At 38.3% G+C, this 24,788-nt stretch overlaps 1 pseudogene; it reads right to left on the bottom strand.

Moving 5' to 3' along the window:
* The window catches only part of LOC116873456, a 134,776-nt pseudogene that overhangs the window by 35,998 nt on the left and 73,990 nt on the right, over window positions 1-24,788 (bottom strand).

Below are 24,788 nucleotides of genomic sequence, written 5' to 3'. Positions count from 1 at the left end.
GGAGAATATACACCAATGCACATGAAGGACGAATCCTGGGCCCTCTCACGTATAAATGTGTTTAATTTGGTATTTTTAGTCCTGTGTCTATGGAGAGAAAGAAATTTGTGCTCAACCCCAGTCTACAATTGACATAATATGTAGATGTCCTTGGCCAGATAAAAAGACAAAAGAAAACTGCCTGCCTGCCTGCACAAGCCATGAAGCACGGCAAACCCTCTCAAAGACCTCTCTCTAATCAAAACAATTCTCCAAGGCTGAACGATGGTCTGAAAAAAAGCTAAGATAAAATAACAAAGAGAAAAAAAAAAAAAAAACCTAAACTTACATGTTTTTGACCTGCATCTGTTGAAATATAATGTCTTAAAAATAAACAAAAAATATGAAATTCTGATAAAATGTTTTCAGTAATGTTTACTTTAAAAAAAAAAAAGAAAGAAAGACATTAGGGATTATGGGATATTATGGGATAAACATTTCCAAAGGAACAAAAGCTACAGCATTCATGATAAACTGCTCTTTATTTCATTTTAAAACATTGATACAGTCTTATCTTTATATTTTAAACTGTGACAGATTCTATTCTTTTTACAGCAATTCTGCTTTTTCTTACATCTGCACACATCTGGAGTCCAGGAAGTGAGTTCTCAGCTGATGGATTTCAAGCATATTTAGAAGCAAAGAGGATCTCCAAGTACTCTACAAAGTTCTTCATCTCATTTCTAAGGTCAACTACCTGTATTAATTTTAACTTTAATTTTTTAAATATGAAGGAAATTTGATATGAAACTTGGACTTGACTTCTTTAGTGACCGAGTCCTATTAGGCTAACTCTCTAAAAGGGACACTGCCTTAAAGATCATCCTTCTCGGGGCACCTGGGTGGCTCAGTGGGTTAAAGCCTCTGCCTTCGGCTTGGGTCATGATCCCAGGGTCCTGGGATCGAGCCCCGCATGGGGCTCTCTGCTTGGCCAGGAGCCTGCTTCCCTTCCCCTCTCTCCGCCTGTCTTTCTGCCTACTTGTGGTCTCTGTCTGTATAATAAATAAATAAATAAATTCTTAAAAAAAAAAAAAGATTATCCTTCTCTTTTGAAAAATGGAGTCCATCCATATAGAGTTTTGGCAACAAAATCGATCACTGTCATATTCCCAAAAGCTACCCTGCTTCCAGAATCCTAAATGATTTTCATCTCCCAAATCAATGTCTTCCTTCTTTTTTTTTTTCTTTTGAAGATTTTATTTATTTATTTGAGAAAGAGAGAGAGAGAGCATGAGAGGGGAGAAGGTCAGAGGGAGAAGCAGACTCCCCATGAAGCTGGGTACCTGATATGGGACTCAATCCCGGGACTCTGGGAGCATGACCTGAGCCGAAGGCAGTTGCTTAACCAACTGAGCCACCCAGGCGCCCCAATGCCTTTCTTCTGTACATTTCCTTGAAAAGGTCTATTCTGTGTATTTAGATTTAACAAATACTTTATTCTAGCTTTTTTCCTTTATTTTGACTACTGGAGATTATTCTGACATCACGGGGAGATGTGTAAAGACAAACAGTACATGCCACACTTTACCGGTCATGTTAGTACCACTACCGAATGAGCTTTTCAATGTTAGGCCGCATGACAACTCTGCAGTTTCTGCCAGGCATAAAAGTGGACTTGTATTCAGTTGGCATTTCAGCACTTATGTGGAAAACAGCCACTTTTTAGAATTACAAGGTTACTTAATTGAAAGTAGATTTTAAAATTATAGTAGTTGTTAAATACTAGGAACTAAATTTTCACTTGTGTACTTAAAGCTGTTATTTGGAGCTGAATCGGGCAGGCAGTTTAACAAGCAACAGGAAATGTTTAAAATCACCATGATCATTATCCAGTGAAATTAAAATCCCAAACCAGAGGGCTCAGCATTACATGGGAATTTGCAAGTGAAACCAGCATCATCATCAGGAACACATCTGGATAGGTAAGACTATTAGATAACACTTCATCTAAGGAGGAGAAGAGAGGCCACAAAGTCCCTGGCCTGAGGGGAAGTCGTGTTTTCTGGGGCTGTAGACATGGACCCAAGGACACAGTATAAGAGAAGAGTCAGTACGGGTGAAAGGGGCTGTGTTAGGGATTTTGCAGCGTGTGCTCATATGCACGTATGTATGTAAATCCTTTTTTCCAGGCCTTTTTCCTAGCCTATAGATAGGGTAGAAACAGGTGCAGACTATTAGATTAGATCAATCGTTCTGAATGGACACCAGCAAGCAATAAGCATGCTACAAAGTAGTGGGAAGCAGGACAATGGCAACCTAAAGATGTCCATATCCTAACCCCTAAAACCTGTGAATATGTTTCCTTAAATGGTAGAAAAGGACTTTGCAAATATAATTAAGATGGAGAGATTATCCCGAATTGTCTAGGTAGGCCCAATAAATAGTTCCCTAAAAGGAGGTACAAAGGTACAAAGGTCAGAGAAGGAGATGTGACCATGGAAAGAGATTAGAGAGAAGACACTATATTGCTAGCTTCAAAAATGGAAGAAGGAATCACAAGCCAAGGAATGTATGTTGCCTCTAGAATCTGGAAAAGGCAAAGAAATGATTATCTACAAGAGCCTTCAGAAAGATTCAGCGCTGCTAACATCTCACCAGTGAGTTACCTGATCTTCAGAACTGTAAGATAAATTTGTACAGATATTTCATAGCAATTTAAAAAGAAGCATCTTACATTCTGTCAAGAAACCCTTACCCAGTGCCCACTTTCTATACATAGTGGGGACCAAAATGGCTTTAATGTTCCATTCAGCTGCTTTAGACAGGTTTCTTCCTGATGACCCAGTTTTTAAAAGCATTTACTTTACAGAATTTGCCACCGTAAACCCTTTCTCTGCCTCTTGGACAAGTAAATCTTCTCCCAGCCTCTTATCAGTTTTCTAACACAAAGATGTCTTTCTCAAAGACCTGGGTCCTACCCTTTTGAAATGTAATCACCAAAAGAAACAGTGCCTTATCTCCCAGTCTCTACGCAAGGGTAGGAACCTAACTTCCATAAGCACCAATTAGCAAACACAGATGCCCTAATCACATTGACAAACCTCCTCCCCAGTGTCCTCTCAATACTTTTCTGCTGGTTTCCACAGAATCCTTTTTTTGTTTTCAATTACCTGTCAGTTATTCCATTTTTTATTATTATCCTCTCTTTCCTATTATTGGTTTTATTCCATACTGAGAATGCTTGGTTATTAGCTGATGATTGTAGATTATGGAGCTGCTAATCCTATTTTATTTTATTTCTTTTATTCAGTTTTCCTTCTGTAGTTGTTTCAGGTCTTTTATCCCAACAAGATTCTTTCTTAAATGAAAAGGCAGATGGAAAGCTATGTAGGCTTTCAGGTATGTGAGTACAAAGTTGATAGGAAGGCTCAAGGTTCTCTGGCAGTGGAGAATTTTAATATATTTCAGTGCTAGGGAGTACTGCCTTTCCTTCATAATTCATTCAACCTTTACTTAGGGATATAGCATTACTTCCATCTTTATTTGACTTCTTCCTTTCTTCCACTACACAGAATACTCTCCACCTGGTGAAACTCTCTGCAGGAAAAAAATTATCATTATTGTCAATGTCCGGGATGGAGATGATGGTGTCACCTGGGCCCAACCTTTCTGATTGCTACCCACCCCTGCCTACTCAGGCTCTTTCTGATTTGACTCTAAGATTCTCTGGGGGTCCTGCTCATAAGACTGATCTTATTTTGCTGTTCCGGGCCAGTGGATCACTCTTCTCACTTTTCTTCATCATTCTCCTTTCAGTCTTCAAAGATCTCCTTGAAATCCTCAAGTACTGCTAGTTTTCTCTTTTTCCAGCAGTATTATGGTATCAATCACATGTATATGCATATTTTCTTTCATTCTATCAAAACTTGAGGGAGAAAGAGTTCAAGTTGTCATTTCAGAGCCAGTCTTCTGTTCTTAAAATGTTCTGTTAGAGATTTTTACCAGATTGGGCCTCAGCCTCCCCCACCTACACATTTACCTAGCTTCTTTTTCTCTTCACTGATTATCACCAAAAGAGAGAGAGAGAGAGAGAAGGAGGAAGAAGGAGGAGAAGGAGGAGAACAGGGGGAAAAAGAGAAAAGGAAAAAGAAAAAAGAAGGAAGGGAGGGAGAGAGGGAAAGGGAGAAAGGAAAGTGAAATAAAAAGGGAAAGGGAAAAGGAAAGGAAAGGAAAGAAAAGATATAAGAAAGGAAGCCTCTTTCTTTTCTGTGCCAAAAGTTCTGCTTTCTTTAGCCCCTCTCCTGAGCCCTGGGGCTTCTTCACATTTCTAAAGACCAAATTCTCTGATAAACTTTAATGAGTCTTGCAGTAAGGATCTCACACCACTTACTTCCTTCACCAGTTCCTGCTAAGGAGAGAGGGTTCCCCCTTTCTCCACATCCTCTCCAACACATGTCCTTAAGAAATTAAAAATAGAGATTCCCTATGACCCTGCAAGTGACTACTGGGTATTTACCCCAAAGATACTGACGTAGTGAAAAGAAGGGTCATCTGTACCCCAATGTTCATAGCAGCAATGGCCACAGTCACCTTCAGCAGACGAATGGATAAAGAAGATATGGTCCATATATACAATGGTGTATTATGCCTCCATCAGAAAGGATGAATGCCCAGCTTTTGTATCAACATGGACGGGACTGGAGGAGATTATGCTGAGTGAAATAAGTCAAGCAGAGAGAGTCAATTATCATATGGTTTCACTTACTTCTGGAGCATATGGAATAACAAGGAAGACACTGGGAGTCGGAGACGAGAAGTGAGTTAGGGGAAATTGGAGGGGGAGACAAACCTATGAAAGACTGTGGACTCTGAGAAACAAACTGAGGGTTTTGGAGAGGAGGGGAGTAGGGGATTGGATGAGCCTGGTGGTGGGTATTATGGAGGGCACGTATTGCATGGAGCAGTGGGTGTGGTGCATAAACAATGAATTCTCGAACACTGAAAAGAAATAAAATTTAAAAAAAAGAAAACTCTGTGGGAACACAATGATCATATATGTCATTAAGATGATGAAATCTGATCTGTAAAGAGTTTTGTTTAGTTAAGACGTGGGGTAAGGCAGAGCTATCAGTATAGTCCATGCTACTTCGAGTAGTAACAGAACAAGTATTATCTGAGGAGTGGTAAAATGTTCAACATGAATGGAGCATTGAGCAAATAAACACAAAGGCACAGTTGATACCCATAAAGTACAATGAGATTGAATTGTTATGAGCTTTGTACTCAGTGTCTAGCCATATGAACCATACCCTAACCAAAGAAAGATTTATAATCAAGTAAGCAACATAATAAAATTTATTTTTTAGTAACGTAACTCTTAGTCCGCTCAGCCTGCCAAAACAAAATGCCATCCACTGGGTAGCTTAAACAACAGAAATTTATTTCCTCCCAGGTCTGGAGTCTAGAAGTCTCAGATCATGGTGCCAGCTTGGTTGGGTCTGATGATAGCTCTCTTCCTGGCTTGCAAAGGGTCACCTTCTTGCTGTGTCCTCTCAGGAAAGAAAGAGAGAGATGTGGTCTCTGATGTCTCTAAAAGTGATAATCCCGTCATAAGAAGCCCTACCCTCATGACTTATCTAAATCTAAATTTAATCACCTTCCAAAGGCCCCATCTCCAAATACATCTCATGGGGAGTCAGGGCTTCTACAGATGAATTGGGTGGGTAGGGGGAAACAAAAGAAAAAAGTCCATAACAGGAACTCCAGTAGAGATGTTCAGCATAGACTTAAGTGAAGTTATGAGTGCTGGTAAAGTCAGTTTGAATGAGTATTTGTTAAGTGAACAATTAAAGTAAGCCAAGTCAGCAAGGATGAAAAAGAGACTTTATAGTTATTTCTGAGATTAAAGTAACAGATTTTGTTATTCATCTCATATAAAGGATGAGAAAGAGTGATAATTTAAATATAAGAAGATTTAACTGACAGCAACAGATGGATAGTGAAAAGAGGCAATTGTGTAGCTTGTCCTTGAACTTTGGCTTCTCACCTCTTGGTGGAATCTCTAAGGTAGCTTCACCAGAGCATTTCATTTTTCACATCTTAACAATAACGATTTAAAGTCAATCACCAATTCTGTGGCTTTTGATTAGCCTTCTTGCTTCCAAGTTTAAACAAATGCAGCAGTGTTTTCTAAGTTGAAGAAATAAATCCTCAGTGCAGAATTCCCAACAGAATTGATTTTCTTTTGCATTGGTTTGGAAATCGATGCCTGTGCCAAGTCCCGTAGATCATGAGCAGGGCCCTAGCATTCTGGGGAAGTCAGGCTAGGTTAGCCCGGAAGACAGATTGGGAATCTTGGCTTGTTGACTCTTGGCTGGATTTTATGTGCCTCTTTATAGGTTGAGAAAATGCAACTGGGCTCTCAGGGGCCAAAAAGACTAAGGAACAGCATGAAATCTCAACAATTTAGCGAGGTCATTGGGGTGTTCCTAGAAAGAGAAATGAGAAAATTTTCAGAAGATGGAGTCTCTCCAGAAGAGGGAGAAAAAAGTGAAAGCAGAGCGAGTCTGAAGAGGTGACAGGATCAGGGAAAGAGGATGAACAGCCTTTGGTGAGCAGTGGGTTTATTTTAAGGAAAATTAAGGGTATTACAAAGCACCTACGGATCTCTCCAGTTATGTGCTAGTAATGCAAGAAAATACAAAAGTAGTTCAAGCTCTGAGCCCTCCCACTAAGGACATTGACATTTTATTCTCCTCTTTTCAGCATTTCCAGCCCCACTTATCTTCTCTCTTCTCCACAAATCTGTTCAAAGTGGAATCAAAACACAGAATACCAAGGAAACCCTTTCAAATGTTCTGTCCTTCTCCTCCCCCATATTCTGTATCCTATCATTTAGACCTCTCATTAATACATGTATGGATAAGCATGCTCCTTACAAGGCATTTACCTTAACTGTCAGCTTTGTAAGAGCAGAGATTAAATAAAAACAAGTACCTCCAACCTCCTTCGAAATGCCTAGCCCAGTGCCATATGCACAATGAGATCTTAATATTAATTGAGGTTCAGTTCTGGCTGGGATGAGTGCTAAATAACAGTTTTATGAGTGAACAATGAAGGGATGTGTTATACATCGCTGTTTGGATCTCTAAAGCAGTAATATAACTCAATTACTTATTTTAGTACTGAGCTTTGTCATTTAACATACAAAAAGCAGAAAACGAACCTGACCCAGAGTTTTGTTTTGTTTTGTTTAATACTTAGTTGACCCTGTATAAAGCATTCCTGGTTCCACTATACTTTCTTGGACTCTTCCATCTCATTAAATTTATGCCTTTGGGAGATCACAGAAATACATCAATTTACAAAGCACTGTTGTTTTTTTTTAAGTAACTGTGTATTTTTAAACATTATTTTTATTACTATCTTCAACTGAATTAAATAGACATGTGTTTTAGAACCTACTATGTGTCATTATTTTGTTACTGTGATGGAGAAACAGAAAACATGCCAGGATTTGGTTTTTTAAAATTTCAGTGAGGAGAAAACAAGACCTGTAAAAACTCAAAGTAAAGTTAAAAGATCATTATCAAGTGCTATGCAAACAATTTTAAAAAGCACCAGAATGACTCTTCAACCAGGATTATATTATTAAAATCAAAAACAAACGGGGACCAGACCTGAAAATTCCCCAAGAAGACAAAACCACACCATGTTTTTAGCGCTCCTGGTTTGCACACTGTCTTTTGGCATGTGCACAAGAAGCTTGTACTAATTACTACTTCCGTGATTAATTGGTTTTACTTCTGCTATTTCTGAACTTTTAACGGTTCATGGCATCAGATGCGGAGCCAAAGAAGATCCCCACGTGCTGATACCCACAGCACCCACTGAGCTCACTACTTCCTCAACTGAACCTGGAGTTTGAGGGTAAGCCTCTCTTGGACCCCAGCTCTGCTCTTTACTTCTTGAATTCTCTGACTTTATTGTGCATACTTGTATTTGTCTGCTAAAGCTTCCTGCTAAGTCACTCTTCGGTGCAATCACAAGGAAACATGTAATTCCCTGTGTTGTGGAATACCTGCTGAAAAACAGAGCCCCTTATACTTAAGACACCTTAGGGGATCTAAAGGCAAGGATGGATTGCACCTAGTCTAAAACTCTCTCCACTCCTCTTAAAAACTCTGGCTTCCTATACATATACCACCATTGACTAGGATCCTGTGCCTTTTTAGAAAATGAATGAACTTTTACAAGTGTAGTAGTCACTCTGGAGAAGTTTTAACTTAAATAAATCCACCTTAAAGGGCATCCTTAAAAAAGAGGATTCCAAACCTCTCAGAGACAATGGAATGTACTCTTCCATTGTTAAGCAGAAGCTTCAAAAGGACAAAATGACTCCAAAAATAGTTCTAAAAGGATCTTTATGGCAGACAGTAAAAAAAAAAAAAAAAAGTCTTTAGTAAAACTCTTTGGCCATCTGAACAGGTCATCTTAACTTATTATGTCTTCCAGAAACACAATTTAGATGCAGTTATTCTTTTCAGTTTTATACCTGAGACATGGCTAAAATTTTTTAAACAATTGTTATCAGATCTCTGTGTCTGTCTGTATGTTTATGTCTGTATAGTATGAATGTAACACTCTTCTACCTCCTGGTGGTACTGCCAAAATTAATTTATAAAGAGCTGCATTTAATTGGTTTAAAGAAAACCAAGCATTTATATAAATCAGTTTAGTCTCAGAAACATATAAACTAACTGAAACGTTTTTCAAATTCACATAATCTGGGATAATCTTTGATAAATAAAAGCTAGTTCAAGTTTGTTGGTTTAATAAAAGCAGGGGTATCTTTAAAATTTGTCAACAAGAAAAATAACTTAGGATGATAAATGGCTGTTTGATGTCTAATCCAAGCAACACTGTTAAAAGCAAGTAATTTAAATATATATAAATAAAAGTTTATATTAAGTTAAACTACATAGTGGATATTCACTGACTAAATCATAAATGTCCTAAAGTAAAATGACTGTTCCAAAATAAGGCGGAAAAAAAAAAAAAGAAAAAGAGCATAAGCTGAATGGACACAGAAAATTGTAGAAGGTTTGTAGAAAAGAAATCTTGAGAAAGGAATTTTATAACTGCCAAGTAAAGAATGGAATGAATTTATTTAACTTAAAAAAGAATTTTGATATCAAAAGTTAACTAGTGCAGAATTAGAATTTGGTTTTCTCTACATTAAATGGACATATTTCTTAGATTATTGGTCTGCTCTTAACAGGACATTGTAAATGAAGGTTTTTCTTTAATGTAATCTGTCTAGATAACAAAGAGTATGTTTTGTCTTTGTCAGGTTTTGATTACTTAAGAAAATCAAGTCTTCCCTATTTTAGAACTAAAAATCTTACAACTATGTAACTTTTTATATATGTTAAATTTCATGGACAGCATTAACAAATAAGAAATGATGCTAAGCTTTCCATAGAGTTTATTTGTACAAAATTCCTAAAACTCAGGATACAGGATGTCCTGGCATAATGGTATCAGTCATAATTTTAAATTGTATATCACAAAAAATAACTAAATTTCCATGTCAACTGCATTGTAATGAACTCTTATCTTTAGTCATGACCATTTTAAAATCTTTTGTCCTTTGCAGTTATTGTTTTATTTCTGATGCTTTTACAAAAGTGTTCCTGCAAAGTTTTATCTTCAAACACATTCATGAAAAAGACTTGTACAAGCACCTAAAATGAAGGTTTCTGATAACTTTAAGATTATAACACTGAATCAGGTAAGAATTAATAAAACTCTTATTGGACTAATGATGTACTATATGTTGGCTAACTGAACACAATACAAAAAAAGAATTATAGGGGCGCCTGGGTGGCTCAGTGGGTTAAGCCGCTGCCTTCGGCTCAGGTCAGGATCTCAGGGTCCTGGGATCGAGTCCCGCATCGGGCTCTCTGCTCAGCAGGGAGCCTGCTTCTCTCTCTCTCTCTCTCTCCGCCTGCCTCTCTGTCTACTTGTGATCTCTCTCTGTCAAATCAATAAATAAAATCTTTAAAAAAAAAATTATAGTTAAAAAAAAAAAAACAAAAAAAAAAAACCTCTACCAGAAAACTGATCGAGTCATAAAGCTGCTAACTTAAGAATAAGTTATACAAGAATTAATTACATTACACTGGGTGAACTAATGGACATGATTATAATTTTAATACTTCATTTAAAACATTGCTGGTTTTTTAATGTTTTGTTTTCCGGATTTAAAAGGCCCTTTTCCCTCCTCTCTTTTTTTTTTTATTTTTTTATTTTTTTAAAGATTTTATTTATTTGACAGAGATCACAAGTAGGTAGAGAGGCAGGCAGAGAGAGAGTAGGGGAAGCAGGCTCCCCGCTGAGCACAGAGCTGGACACAGGCTTGATCCCAGGACCCTGGGATCATGACCTGAGCTGAAGGCAGAGGCTTTAACCCACTGAGCCACCCAGGCGCCCCCCTCCTCTTTTTAAAGCTATCTATAACTTACAGCAATTTGGTAAAATGTGTCTTTACAACAAAGGTTGAAACACACATCTCTTTCTCCCTACTTGATCCCTCCAGAATTCAGAAACTCTTACTAATCTTATTTTTCATGACAATGTATGTATTTGCAGAATAACTTCATAAAAATCCATTATTGTAACAAGACACAACTGAACAAGTCCTTGGGTTGGCTTCTTAGCCTTGAAGAGACTTTTGAAAGTCCAGTCTGAGATTCCTTAAGAGAAGTTCCAGCAAAGCAGATTTAAAAGACCCTGTATCATCGATGGCTATTCTTGCTATAATTATGTAAATAATCAGGTCAAATTTATTGGAACTAGACTTAACTTGCAAATAAATTAGTCTCATTGGTTATCTTTGACAGAAATGGGGATAACAGAGAGAAAAATTATGTTTCAGGATATACCTTTTTGGACATCAGAATCTAGTGCTATTAATTGTCTTTTAGGATCTCTTTTCTACCTATAAACTGGATTGGATCCTGAATTCTTTTCATTTCCTCCTACATTTGGCTAGAACGCTCTCCAAACTAACATTTCGAATTTTGTCTCACTAATCTGATTGGAGTTACTATGAAACTAAAAGTGCCCTTTTGAAACTAAAGGTGCCTTTGAAACTAAAAGTGCCATACAAGGTAACGCTGGACGACTTAATATAAACTTTTGAGAAATCAGGACAGCTCACGTGTGGCCATCTGCATGCCTGTTGCTATGTGACCACTCAGAAAAACCACCAGAGACATTCACACTGCAAACCAGGAACATCTGTCCAATATCCACTGCCTGCCCTCACTCTGTCTGAAGATGCTTAGAACCTGACACCTAGAAATTCTCTCTGGCTGCTCTCCAAACTCAGAAATTGAATTTAAAATTTGCTGGAACTATTAACCTTTTTCTTTCATTTCTACAGAAATGCCCCTCAGTAAGTTACCTGACTACTCACATTATATATAGAAGCCTAATGTGGGTGGAGGCTTACTGGCAACACTGCCTTCTGAAATAAAACATCTGAAATAAACATCCTCATATTCATCCTGTCCAAGTAATCATAAGGATTGTGCTTGCTAATACACTATATGGTGCCTATGTAAATAAGTCAGAAAAAATTAAAACCCAGTTATACATTATCAAAAAAAAAAAACTGTAGACTCCATTTTGAGAAAAGTACCATTTCCTCTCTAAATCAAATGGCTAATGATCTCACAGACTGCACAAAAAGATCCTTGGACTAGGCCAAAGGAGGCTATGGTTTTATAAGCTGTTGGTTTTAAAATCAACAGGCCAGCTGGAATCCAGACCATAAGACGGTTGATTGGACCTTCTGAAGACAGAAGTTAACTGATGCGTGCCAGGAATAATGTCCTTTGTTAGCATCGATAGAATAGTTGATCAACCTGTAATCTGTTAGTACCAATCTACAATTTGTTTTCCTCTTTTATCCAAGTTCTGTAATTGTTCCTCTTCTTTCGCATAAAAACCCCTTGCTTTCACCTGACAAGCAGGACACTTTTCTGGTTGCTGCCAGAATCTGTCCTCCCTGAATTGCAATTTTGGAACCCCAGATAAAGGTCTTTGTTCTTTCAGTTCTGCCTTCTTTTCTTGGTTGACGAAAGGTAAAGACTGAATCTGATTATAATGCAGTTGAGTTATTTAAGTGGTTAAGTCTTGGGCTCCAGAGAATCTTCTCTGCAGAGTTTTTCAGTCCTTGGCTGTTTTTCTCCTAGTAGTCCTCATGTTCAATCCTCTACTGCAATATATACTCTTGAGGGTCTTTCTTTCTTTCTTCCTTTCTTTCTTTCTCTTCAAGTTTTTATTTAAAATCCAGTTAGTTAACATACAGTGTAATATTACTTTTAGGTGTAGAATTTAGTGATTCACCACTTATATATAATACCCAGTGCTCATCACAAGTGCCCTCCTTAATACTCATCACCATTTTACCCATCCCTCTGCCCACCTTCCCTCCAACAACCCTCACTTTGTTCTCTATAATTAAGAGTCTGTTGTATGGTTTGCCTCTCTTCTTTTTTTCCCTCTATGTTCATCTGTTTCATTTCTTAAATTCCACATATGAGTGCAATCATATAGTATTTGTCTTTCTCTGACTGACTTATTTCACTCAGCATAATACACTCCAGTTCCATCCACATCGTTGCAAGTGGCAAGATTTCATTCTTCTTAATGGCTGAGTAATATTCCATGGTATATACATATACCACATCTTTACCCACTCATCAGTCAATGGACACTTAGGCTGTTTCCATAATTAGACAATTACTCATAATGCTGCTATAAACATTGGGGTGCATGTATCCCTTCAAATCAGTATTTTTGTATCCTTTGTGTAAATGCCTGGTAGTGCAATTACTGAGTCATAGGGTAGTTCTATTTTTAACTTTTTGAGAAACCTCCATACTGTTTTCCATAATGCCTGTACCAGTCTGAATTCCCACCAACAAATGTCGAGGTATGTTCTCCTATCCCTACTTTGTTGATGTAAGTTTTTATCACAACTGGATATTGTACTTTTCTGAATCCTGCTTCTGCATCTATTGAGAGGATCAGATGGTTCTTATCCTGTCTTTTATTAATGTGGTGTATCACTTTGATTTATTTGCAAATATTGTACCACCCTTGCAACCCAGAAATAAATCTCACTTGATTGTGATGCATGATTCTTTTAATGTACCATTGGATTTGATTTGCTAGTTATTTTGTTGAGAATTTTTGCATCCATGTTCATCAGGAATATTGGCCTATAGTTCTCTTTTTTAGTGGAGTTTTGTCTGATCAGAATCAGGGTTAATGCTGTCTTCAAAGAATGAGTTTGAAAGTTTTCCTTCCATTTCTATTTTTTGGAATAGTTTGAGAAGAACAGGTATTAACTCTTCTTTAAGTGTTTGGTAGAATTCCCTTCTGAAGAAGTCTGGCCCTGGACTTTTGTTTGTTGGGAGATTTTTTATCACTGCTTCAATTTCTTTGGAGGTTATTGGTCTATTCAAGATTTCTCTTTCTTCCTGTTTCAGTTTGGGCAGTTTATATGTTTCTAGGAATTTACCCATTTCTTCCAGCTTGTCCAATTTGTTGGCATGCAGTGTTCATAATATTCTCTTATAACTGCTTGTGTTCTTTGGTGTTGGTGTTCTCTCTCTTCTCTTATGAATTTATTTATTTGGGTCCTTTCTCTTTTCTTTTTGATAAATCTGGCTAGGGGGTTATCAATTTTATTAATTTGTTCAAAAAACCAACTCGTATTTCATTGATTTGTCCTACTGGCTTTTTAGTTTCTGTATCATATTTTTTTCTGTTCTAATCTTCATTATTCCCCTTTTTCTGCTGGCTTTAGGCTTCATTTGTTTTTCTTTTTCTAGCTCCTTTAGATGTAAGGTCAGGTTGTTTATTTCTAATATTTCTTGTAGGGCTGATTTAGTGGTCACAAACTCCTTTGGATTTTGTTTGGGAAACTCTTTATCTCCCCTTCTATTCTTGCTGGATAGAGCACTCTTGGCTGCGGATTTTTCCCATTCAGCACACTGAATATTTCATGCCACTCTTTTCTGGCTTGCCAAGTTTCACCTGAGAGATCTGAAACTAGTCTTATGGATCTTCCCTTATAAGTTAGGGATTTCTTTTGTCTTGCTGCTTTTAGGGCTTTTTTCTTTATCACTATAATTTGCAAATTTAACTATAATATGTCTTTGTATTGGGCTGCTTTTGTTGATTTTGTTGGGAATTCCCTGTGTCTCCTGAATTTGGATGTCTGTTTTCTTCCCCAGATTAGTGAAGTTTTCGGCTATAATTTCCTCAAATAAACCTTCTGCCTACTTTTCCCTCTCTCCTTCTTCTGCGACTCCTATGATAGGGATGTTATTATGTCTGATGGAGTCAGTGAGTTCCACAAGTCTATTCTCATGATCCTTAATTCTTTCTGCCTTTTGTTCAGCTTCAATATTTTCCATTATTCTATCTTCTGTATCACTCATTCATTTCTCTACTTCTTCCAACTTTGTGGTCATTAACATCCAATCTGTTTTGAATTTCAATTATGGCATTTTTCATTTCTGCCTGATTATTTTTTAACTCTTTTATCTCTGGAGGAAGGGCCTCCCTGATGTCTTCCATGCTTTTCTCAAGCCCAGTAAATAACCTTATGATTGTTGCTTTAAATTCTGAATCCTCTTTTGATTAAATCTTTGGCCATAACCTTTTCTTATTCTTTCTTTTGGGATGAATTCCTCCATCTTGGCATTTTTGTCTAGGTCTCTATCTTCTTTTACTCCTAAGAGTAAGCGCTTTATGAAGAAGAGGTCATATAGTATCCAGGGCCTAACACTTCAGGGAGTGTCTCTGGTGTGCGCTGTGTGTATTCTGTTGTGGTATTTTGGCTGCTCTATGCCTCAAGTCAGTTATCTGCAGAACTTCTCCTTTTCTGCAGTGTGCAGTGTTTGGATCTTGGTCAGAGTGTGGAAAGTTTTAGCTAGGTGTGCTCTGGTCTGCTTGTTAAATGGGACCTGAAGTTACTTCCAATAGAAATGAAGCCTTGCAGAACTCTCTTGTCAGATGTGGTGTGTGTGGGCAGGGGTTTCTTCTAGTCTTCTGGGAAAGGGCCCTGCTGCACTGGTTGTTAGGCACACCTGTCTGAGAAAAGCAGTATCAGCAGAGCACTGTGAGTGCTCAGATAAGTGCAACGTGGTGTAAGCAGGTTAGGCAGCTAGTGTTGGCACTGTGCTGTTTATTGAAGTTGAATTATGCTGCAGGATGAGGGAGGGAAATGGCACCAGCCAGGTCCACTGTGCCCAGAGAGGGGTCTCTGTGCTTGTTGCTTTCAGGGAAGCACCTCTGAAGAATGACAATTCCCCTCATGCATTCTGGGCATTTTTCAGATCACAGTCTGTCTCCAGGTTGCTTGCCTACCTGGAGTAACACAGTACCCTTTGGTTCCTGTCTCTAAAAGTCAGCCCAGCCAAGCCAGCTAACTTTTAAAACTCTATACTTTAGAGATATGCTGTGACAGGGGTGTATGCACTGGTCTTCTTGGGGAGGGTCTTGCCACTCTGGGACAATTACGTGTTTGACTTAGAAAGGTGGAGTACAGGGACATTGGATTTGGAGCAAGCAGACTAAAGTGCCAGTGTCCAGGTTAACTGACTTCAACAGGTGTCTTGGCACCTGTGTTGGGTGGGGGAGGAAAATGACACCGGCTTGCTCCTTCGTCCCTGGAAAGGTGTCTCTGTAAACATCACCTATCATAGATGCTCGAAGAGTGAACAGTCTCTCCCTGTGCACCTTAGGCAATCCTCAGACCATGCCATCTGCCCTGGGGTTGCTTGTCCACATTCTTTCCAGGAGTAGAGCAGCACCCTCAGTTTTCTATTCCAGTCAAGCCCACCAAACCTCTAAAACTCTAGTCTTTGAGCCCCTCTGATTGTAAAAACTTGGGCAAATCATCCCCTCTCATTTTCCCAGCCAATGGCTTTGGGGAAGTATTCTTGTGTGTACCCTCTGCGCTCTACTCTCTCTCTTTTCTCCATAACCAGGACTCTTTCCCCTCCACAGCTCCCGTGATCCATTTTTTCCCAAACCATATCTCCACACCTCCTACCTTCCTCAATGTGTCTTCTTCTCTCCCTCTAGTTGTGCAGTTTGTTCTGTCGGTCCTCAGGTTGATGTCTTGGGTATTCAGAATGATTTGATAGTTATCTAGCTGTGTTCCAGAGACAAGGCAAACCTAGGGTCCTCCTACTATGCTGACATTTTAGCTCTCCCACCCCAACTCTCAAGGTTTTTAATTCTCTGTTGGCAGCTACTCTCATACCAAATGGCATCCATCAGAATCAGACTACCGGGTGAAATCTACAATAACCACAGAAATAGTGAAGACAGTTGAGTCTGATAACTCAACTTGTGGAAACAATGAATATGTAATTCTTTAGCCTGACCAAATCAACAATGGTAACCGAGAATAACACTATACTCCTTGGTCATACTCTCAAACTGCTGAGAGAATGACCAAAAGGGGAGAAATTGTTACAACCAAAAACAAACACAGACCAGCCCTGAATATTCCCTGTGCAGACAAAACCAATTTGGTCATACAAACAAAGCTTAATTAAGCTTATTTTCCAAGGCTAACTTAATCTGGGTCATTTCTTGCTCATGCCTCTGAAAACCATAAGCAAAACAAACTATTGCCCAAGGTTGATATGAGGTAACCACTAACCAGTTCCCTATCATTTAAGGAAATTCTAATGTTATAACGAATCACTACGAAGAACAGTCACTGCTTTCTCACTCTGTAAGCTGCTGTTTAACAATATAACCCTGAGCCTCACTCAGTGTTTCCGTTTCAGTGCTCCAACTGGCAAACTGTCTTTTGGTGTGTGTACAATAAACTCTTACTAATTACTACTTCAGTGATTCATTGGTTTTACTTCTGTTATTTCTGAACTTTATCAGTATAGAATGTAGATTTCATTGTGAGCCAATCAACAAAAGCAAGAATTCATGAGCATGGTGATATCTGAGCAGATCAAGCACTGAATAAGTGTCAAGGAAGGTTAGAGGATTCTGAGAGTTTGGAGGGGATCAGAAATGTGTGGAGAAGTAAAAGCAAAGTAAAAAAAAAAAAAAAAAATACATACAACCTGCTCAGAAGGTCATGAGTTCCTATCCAGCTTGGGGAATCTGGGAGGTCTGATGGGAACAATAGCAGATAGGTTGATCTTGGAGGCCAGAATATAAAGGATGTCTAATATTAACTTATTTTAAATGCTATTCAATAAACCAAATAATCCCAACCTCCTAGCATAAATATTCCATCCTTCCACCATGAGACTATCATTGGTGGTAACTCTTACAAATACTTCAGAGTACAATAGAGCAATCACTCTGCTAGGGTTTGGAGTCAGGCAGACTTTGCTCTATTTTTTACTACTTTATAACTTATGTAATATTAGGCAAATTACTTAAACTTGCTGAATCTCATTTTATCTACAAAATGGGGATTGTATTACCTAGTTCAAAGGGTGTTATAAAGATTAAATTATATGATGACGTGATACTGTGACTTACAACAAAAAATACATGTTTGGTCTGTTTCTGGCAAAGAGCTCCTAAAATCATTGGAATCACCTAAAAGACATCTAGTAAAGGTGTCTTTTGTTATCTTAATTAGGTGGCTTTTGGAATGCCCCTGGGTAGGGTTGCCTAGGAACCAATCTTAAATAGAGGTTTGGGACTTTCAGCCCCACTCTCTGATTTCTGGGGAGGGGAAAGGAGCTGGAGATGGAATCAATAGCCAATGGTCAATAATTTAATCAACCATGCCTATATAATGAGGCTCCATAAACACCTCAAAAGGAGGGGGTTTGGAAAGCTTCCAAATTGGTGAACATGTGGAGATTTGGAGAGAGTTTGTGCTCAACTAGAGCATGAAAGTTTAGTGTCCTTTCCCTATACCTTGCCCAATGAAGCTCTTCCGTCTGGTTATTCCTGAGGTATAGCCTTTTGTAACAAACCAGTGATCTAGTAAGTAAAATATTTATCCAAGTTCTATGAGCTGTTCTAACAAATTAATCAAACCCATGGAGGTTTTTGGAACCTTGGATCCATAGCTAATTTGTTCAGAAGCAGAGGTGATAACCTGAGCATTCCTCTGTTATCTGAAATGAGAGATAAGGACAATCTTACAGGACTAAACCCTTAACTGATATGATCTGACATTATCTCCACATAGATAGTGTCAGAATTGAGTTGAATTTCTGGACACCCGGCTGGTGTCTAAGAACTGCCTGGATATGTGTGGAAACCACCCCCTGCATGCATGTGCATTTGCGTGCGTGCACGCGCATGCGCGCGCGCACACACACACACACGCACACACTTGCACAGGTACACACACTGAAATTGGTTACCAGAATTTCTGACACATAAAGTTTACAGCTCAAAACCTAATACATGTTCAAAAACTGCTGGCTACAATTATTGTTATGGCTATTACTCTCTTTTGATGAACTAGAGAAGCTATTTAACTTCCTAGAAGCTTCACACACCCATTTCTTAGGACTATTATCAAAATTGAGTGAGATAACTTTAAGCATCACTAGGTGCTCAGCAAATTATGGCTGTTTCCATTATATTATTATAATTTCTTTACTATCTTTGTGTCTCTACTATCTATCTCATTTGATGGATATGACATAACATGCCATAATTATGACTTAATATGCCATAAGTGACATAATGCACATGACATAACATAATTGTTGAATAATAACTTCATATTATTGAGTGGCATCTGTATAAAAGCTATGGTACTGGAAGCTACTGATAAATTAGAGCATTTTTGGCAAACCAGGTTTGGCAGGCCAAAACAGGCCTGACATTTCTTTTTGTAAATACAATTTTATTAGAATATAGTCACAGCTACTCTTTATGTACTGTCTATAGTTGCTGAGTCATTATGACAGACTATACGGCCTAAAACCTAAAGCATTTATTATATAGCCCTTTACAGAAAATGTTTGGCAACCTCTAAGTTCCAGTATTCTTATCTTAGAGCAGTTTTTGATCTGGCACACTGTATTAAATGTACATAAATATCTAAGTCAGAATACATATTTCACTAGAATAGTATATACAGGTTTCATAGAAGGTGGTAGCTAATCCAGTAGAACTGACCATTAAAAAAATTATTGTAGCAGTAGCATTTAGAACTGTCTTTTATTAAAGCTAAGATTTATTAATTTCATTTGGTTATTTGTTCATTCAATAAATATCCATTAATAGCTTCCCACATACCATGCTCTATTTGAGGTACCTTGAATTTGGCAATAAAAAGAATAGACTAAGCCTTTATTTTCATGTGGCTTATATAATCATGCGGTGGACAGTACACAAACAAACAACTACACAATATAAAATCAGTTTCATCAAGGAAAAAGATGTAAGGTAAAGGATAGAGAACAGTAGAGTTGTTGAGTACTCTTAGGATGGTTAGGGAAGACTTCTTTGAAGAAGTGATATTTTGTAGGAGCTTAAGGGAATAAGTCAGGCATATGTCTAGGAGAAGAGCATTCCAGGCAGAGGGACAGCAGGTGAAGAAGGCCTGCAACAGAACTCTGCCTGATGTGTTAGAGAAAACGTATCAGTATTTACTATGTTGTACTACTGCTTAATAGGTTTAAACACTAAGAATATATTATTCCATGTAATTCTCCCGGTAACAATATGATGTATAAAATGCTTTCATTCCCACTTTACAAATGTAGAGTTTTGTTTTTTTTAAAGATTTTTATTTATTTATTTGATAGAGAGAGATCACAAGTAGGCGGAGAGGCAGGCAGAGAGAGAGGGTGAAGCAGGCTCCCTGCTGAGCAAAGAGCCCGACGCGGGGCTCGATCCCAGGACCCTGAGATCATGACCAGAGCCAAAGGCAGAGGCTTAACCTACTGAGCCACCCAGGCGCCCCTACAAATGTAGAGTTTAGGTCTAGAGAGGTTAAGCACCTAACCCAAAATCACAGAGCCTTTAAATGGTAGCACTAGAACCCAAGACTCTCTGACTCCAAAGTCCATGCTCTAACTTGCTGCATTACACTGCCTTGAAGAACATCTAGAAATATGATAGAACAGGCATGATTCCTAGATGTAGAAAGAGGAAGTATAAAAGAATACATTCCTAGTTCAAGGTATGTTTGGAGAGAGCAAATTTCCTAATTTGAGCTTTGCATGAAACATTAAATAGGATAAAAGCTTAAAAAAAAAATAGGTTAGGGACACACTGCAGAGGACCAGAAATCTTAGTAGAAGAGTATGTCCTTAATTCAATAGTAAAGGGATTTGGAATAGGGTACTAAGTAGAGCAGTGCTTTGGGAAGGTCCATCTGGCAACAGTGAGTGTGATGGATTTGTGCCAGGAAGGCTGGAGATAGTAGAACTAGCTCAGTGTTTACTGCACTCACTGAAACAAGATGAAATGAGGAAATGAACCGGGGCAGTGGTGCTGTAAATGGAAAGAAGGGGAGGCAGAGTCTAATGATGTGACAAGTGATTGGCAGGAAGAAAGATGGTGAAAGAAGATGAAGAACTCACAAATAACTATCATGCTTTATGTCCGGAGAAAAGATGATATGACTATGAATAGAAACAGGGAAAGAGGAACTATGCAAGAGGAGAAAGTTGGGTTAGAGTATGTGGCAACAAATTCCTGGGAGAAGAGGTCAATTGATGATCTGAGAGATGAGACCAAAGGTGTAGAGGCGGGACTCATCTGTGAAGAAGTGATAGGTGGCACTAATACAGGAGGACAGGCTCACTGGGGCAGGAGAGTGAAATAAATTAATAAAGGGCCTGAGATCAAAAACCTTATAGAAAGCTTATGCTAGGACAAAGAAGGAAGGAGCTACAAGATAATGATGCTTAACACTTCTCAAGCCTGTACTGTATTCTAGGTATGCGTCTATCTCTTTTACATGTATCAACATATGGATAATGGATTGGTTTGGAAAGCATGGAAGACAGAGTATCAAGAAGTGAGAACTCTCTCTGACTCTTCTGAGAAATATCTCCTGGTTTGGCAGCCAATGGGATGGGGGGCAGAGAGTGACAAGGAGGGTATGGCTATGCATTCAGAGCTCTGAGACCTGAACATATTCCAACTCTACCCTATGTCTGACCTACAACACTTCTCCTTTTGTGTTCCATGTAAGATTTCATTAAGTAAAAACCCATTGGGCTCTGTTGCCAAAAACCTCTCCAAAGAACAATAACTTGGTGTCTGATGTAGGAATGAATTCATGGGCAAATTTTCCTCATAATGAGGAAGGAGGAGTGCCAAAGTTGTAGGAACATTCACAGAGAAGCGGGAGGAGAAATTATTAGATCCTTAAGGAGTTAGGAAAGGGTATAAATGGCTCCAGTGAGACTAGAGGAATAAATTCTTAGGACTGTCTTCTTGAGGTTAGTGGTCATGAATGTGAAGTGAGAATAGACAACATGTTATTTCTTGAGAGCTACTCTGAGATATCCTGGGATAGGAAACATGAAAAATTTCCTGCTCTTAAGGTAGGGAAGAGACTTAGATCTTTGTACCCATTACCTCATTTAATCTTCATTACAATTAGAATTATATAATATGTATTACTATTATAGAAAATAATCATGATTATTATATAAAATCATTAGACATTATATATATAAATACATGCTATGTATATATAATAGATATCATTATTACATATTATAATTAAATACATAAATTACAATTATGAAGTAGGACCTATCACCATATATATGTAGAGTGGTTTGGTGATAATCAGAGAGATGATAATATAGAATATGGTAGTCTCTTTCCTGTTTCATTGCCTGGCTTACTCTAGTATTAAGAATTACAGACCCCATTGGCTCCAGCCCAGCGGGGGAAAGGATTATACGGTCTCACTTAATGTAGGGGTGTTCGGGCTCTCTGGATGCAACTCTTTTTTTCCCTAAGCAGGTTCTTGTATGTTCTTTCTGAGACTCTCCTCCTGGAAACCTCTGTCCAGACCTCCGGCAAACTAATGCTGTTCCTTTCACTACACACTAACCATTCTGCCACCCGCTCCTGCCTTTAGGAGTTGCCATATCCTCCAATTCACCTGTAACTTTCTGTTTATTCGTTTTTTCTCTTCATGTTATCTTGCTCTAGGCTGGAAGACTGCAGGGGTCCCTTTTATTTTTTTATTTTTATTTTTTTAAAGATTTCGCTCATTTATTTGACAGACAGAGATCACAAGTTTGCAGAGAGAGAGGGGGTAAGCAGGCTTCCCTCTGAACAAAGAGCCCAATGCGGGGTTTGATCCCAGGACCCTGAGATCACGACTGGAGCCGAAGGCAGAGGCTTAACCCATGGAGCCACCCAGGTGCCCCTCCAACCTCTTCTATTTATAGAGACTAGTGGTGGGAGATTAAGGTTGTCTAAACTAGCCTCAGAACCTTTTATCATATCTTAATTTGGTGGACTAACTCTTTTGATTAGGACAGAGGGTAACCTGGTACCTTTCATACCTTTCTCAGTCTTTAGGAACTCCTAAAATAGAGAGAGAAAGAGTCCAATTTTACCATTTTGTTTGATATAAAAACATTATATACCTGATAACCATTTGGTAGCACACTTTGGAAGGTTTTTCCATGGCATCCTGGTTAAAAAAGTACTCTTCTGCTTACTACGGGAAGTCTCTGTAAAAACACCAGTTTCTAATTTAACATCTTTTGCAACACCTTTGCCTCATACTTATCTTACCTCCTTGTTCTCAAAGACTTCTGTTTTCACATCACCTCCATCCTTCTTGGATCTTGGCATCACCAATAGTTCCCAACCTACAGATAACACATTTTCTTTATAACCTCAAAACCATTCCACTATTTCAGCACTCACTTCCTTTGTGCACTAAGAAAAATTAAAGCAATAGGAAAAGGCTTTCAATAAGCTCCCACTACTACATACACCTACTTACCTACTTCTATACCCAGATGCTCTGCCTTTCCTTCTGTTTACTATAAATGAATTGTTAATGTTCTTATTAAGGCCAATTCCCCCCCTTCCCAACACACACACACACACACACACACACACACACACACACACGATCCTATCCTTCACCCACTCAAGGATATCACCAATAATTTCCTATATCAACCATTTTTCTATTTCTTCTAGCATTGCAGACATGGTACTGAATCTACCATTTTATAAAACAAAAACCTTTTTCGCCCCCTTATGACTTTTTAGCTATAATTTAATTTCTTTGTACCTCTTTGTAGTGAAATTCTTCAAGAGTGGTCTATACTCATTGTTGCTGATTCTTCTCCTCACATTCTGCCTTGGCTCCAACTTTTTGCCCCCTTCAATCTTCTGAAATAGGGGCGCCTGGGTGGCTCAGTGAGTTAAACCCTCTGCCTTTGGCTCTGGTCATGATTCCAGGGTCCTGGGATGGAGCCCTGCATCCCACATTGGGCTCTCTGATCAGCAGGGAGCCTGCTTCCTCCTCTCCCTCTCTCTGCCTTCCTCTCTGCCTACTTGTGACCTGTATTTGTCAAATAAATAAAATCTTTAAAAAAAAATCTTCTGAAATAGCCCTTACCAAATCACCCGTGACCTCCAGGTTGCTGAATTCAATCAATGATCAATTCTTGGCCCTCATCAATGGGCAGCATTTGATAAAGTTAATTACCTTCTCTTTCTAGAAGGAAAGAAAGGGGAGGGAATTTTGTATGCACAGCTTCTCAAACCCCTTTACTTTGGATCTCCTCTTTCTCGCTGGCTACTAGTATTCACCTCTTTCTCTGGCTTTTTTTTTTTTTTTTAATCTTTCTGGTCTCAAATGATTAAAGTTTCCAGGGCTCGCTTGCTTGCTTGCTTGCTTGCTTGCTTTCTTTCTTTCTCTTTTTCTTTCTTTCTTTCTTTCTTTCTTTCTTTCTTTCTTTCTTTCTTTCTTTCTTTCTTTTAAAACCAGACTACACTCACTTCTTACATGATCATCCCGTCTCAGGACTGTAAAACTTCATACTGGTAACTCTCAACATAATACCTCTAGCCTGGCTCTCTCTCCTGTACAAGAGATACATATATTCAATTACCTACTTCACATTTCAACTAAGATATTTAACAGGCATCTCAAACTCAAAATGTCCAGAACAGAATATCTGATTTTCCTCCATGACCCAATCCTCCTGCAACAATACACACTATAATAACTATAAATCTGCTTCAGTTAGCTCAGGCTAAAAACCTTGTAATCATCCTGGACCTATCCCTTCCTATAGACCCTACCTTGAAAAGACAGGTATTTTCCACTTAACATCAGTGTTTCTGAGCATCAGGTGTTCTGCACCGAAACAAACAAACAAACAAACAAACCTAACCAGGAGTCTATTTCATATTATTTCAGTGGGGAAAAAAAAAACCTATAATGAATTACGTGAAACCAAAAGACCCCAACTAAATTTCTAAAATGTATCTATATCACAGTAAAAGTTATTAGGATGTAAAATGCTTTAGAATATTTCACAGTAAATAGCATTGGTCAAAAAATGCAGGCAAAAATTCATAATAAAAATCAGACAATTCCCTATAATACCTTTATTTACCAAGTAAAGCAGACACTTGAAACTTGATAAAGGTTGAGAAGGAGGAAGGAAAGAGGTTAAAGCTATCTTTATCACTTGGTGTGTAAGGTGATGGTATTAACACTTTGGGTGATAAATGGGAAATTTTAAGCAAGTTATGAAACT

The sequence above is a fragment of the Lontra canadensis genome, unplaced genomic scaffold (genome assembly GCF_010015895.1).
Source record: "Lontra canadensis isolate GAN:19392208 unplaced genomic scaffold, GSC_riverotter_1.0 scaffold33, whole genome shotgun sequence".
Taxonomy (NCBI): Eukaryota; Metazoa; Chordata; class Mammalia; order Carnivora; family Mustelidae; genus Lontra; species Lontra canadensis.
This window is presented reverse-complemented; position numbering and strand designations above follow the sequence as displayed.